Source organism: Rousettus aegyptiacus, unplaced genomic scaffold (genome assembly GCF_014176215.1).
Source record: "Rousettus aegyptiacus isolate mRouAeg1 unplaced genomic scaffold, mRouAeg1.p scaffold_m13_p_13, whole genome shotgun sequence".
NCBI classification, from domain to species: Eukaryota; Metazoa; Chordata; class Mammalia; order Chiroptera; family Pteropodidae; genus Rousettus; species Rousettus aegyptiacus.
This window is the reverse complement of record NW_023416288.1, coordinates 69,185,127-69,186,536: the sequence shown is the minus strand read 5'-3', so window position 1 is coordinate 69,186,536 and position 1,410 is coordinate 69,185,127. Positions and strand designations below refer to the sequence as shown.

The 1,410-nt window shown below is 36.4% G+C and overlaps 1 pseudogene; it reads right to left on the bottom strand.

Annotated features, from left to right (window-relative positions):
* Nucleotides 1-369: 369 nt before the first annotated feature.
* Nucleotides 370-959, bottom strand: LOC107503205 (annotated as a pseudogene).
* Between the last annotated feature and the right edge of the window lie 451 nt (nucleotides 960-1,410).

Below are 1,410 nucleotides of genomic sequence, written 5' to 3'. Positions count from 1 at the left end.
TTTCAAAATCAAGTGTAATATGGAAGGCAGGGAAGCTCATAGATATAATCAATAAAGTTCAGATTGTCAGGATGGAGGGCAAGAGGAAAACGATGAAATGTGTATCTGGAGAGAAAAAAGGAAAACATCCCACACAATCAGTGAAGTTTTTCTCCTTCGATTTGAGCAAAATAATATAATGATAATAATAATAATGGTTTGTATACGGGTATATCTTTGGTTATTTTATATGTATTTTTAGAGTTTAAGCTAGTCTTCTACGATTTTTTTTTTTTAATACACAACTTTAATTGCATCTTTAATGTATCGCAAATAAGTCTGAGGAATCACCTGACATCTTGGCTTTTCTGTAGCTTGACAACTTAGACCTTATTCATTAGCCTGCTGAAATGTTCCTTTTTCAGGAACACAGACACCATCAAAAATTCTTCTGATATTCTTGTTTTTAATTGTTGTGGTTTATTTAATCAAAACAGCTGAATTTGATACAAATTCAATGTCATTTCCTTCAAAAATTAACTCATCTTTCTGGGCTTGAGATAATGAACAAGCAACACCTGACCTCATCTGAACCCTGCAGATGTATTATTCACCCAAGAAATGTCGGATTTCAACAAGAGAACCATTCTCCTGAATAATGACTTTGTGGGGGAAGTGAGCGTACACAGACCTCACCTTGTAATGGAAGCAAGTGTAACACTCTTGATCATGTTACATGACTACAGAGAGTGCCAGTTCCTTTCTATTTCCGTACCATTTGTCAACCGGGAGCCTCTTCTTTTTCTTTCCGAGAAGGCTGAGTTCTACATTGATGTGATTGAAGTCCCTTCACAGAGGGCCTCTGGGACCCTTCACAATAACTATGCATCCCCTCAGAGTCCCATCAGGGTATCCACATTTTCTGGAATGTTGACTGTCTGATTACTAAGAATGATCTTCATCTTTACAGTAGATGCAGCAAAAAGAGCTATGGTATTTTCATCTAATACAATGTGATACGATATCCAAAGTGGAATTTAGTTTTCTTGGGGTTCACCAATTCAAAGCCTCCTATTGAGCTCTAAAATTATTTTTTACTTTATTTTCCTGAATAATCTTCATTTTCCATGGAATTAAAAGTTACTATTTGTGTTTAGTTTTCTATGCAATTATATTAACTCAAAACTTTTGCTAATTTAAAAATATCCTATCGAGACATTCAGACTCATATGAATTTCATAAATTTAATCTTCCAGGGACAGCCTGCTCTGGGCCTTCTGACCTGCTCCAGGCCTGTGCGTCATCCGTTCCTGGTGCATATTGATGTTCTGGGATCTCCTTTAACCAACATTTCGTGTATTCTCCTTGCCTCTCTTTGAATTGGATCTCTTAGATTCTGTATCACATGTTCTTGTGCTCCGTGATTTTGCG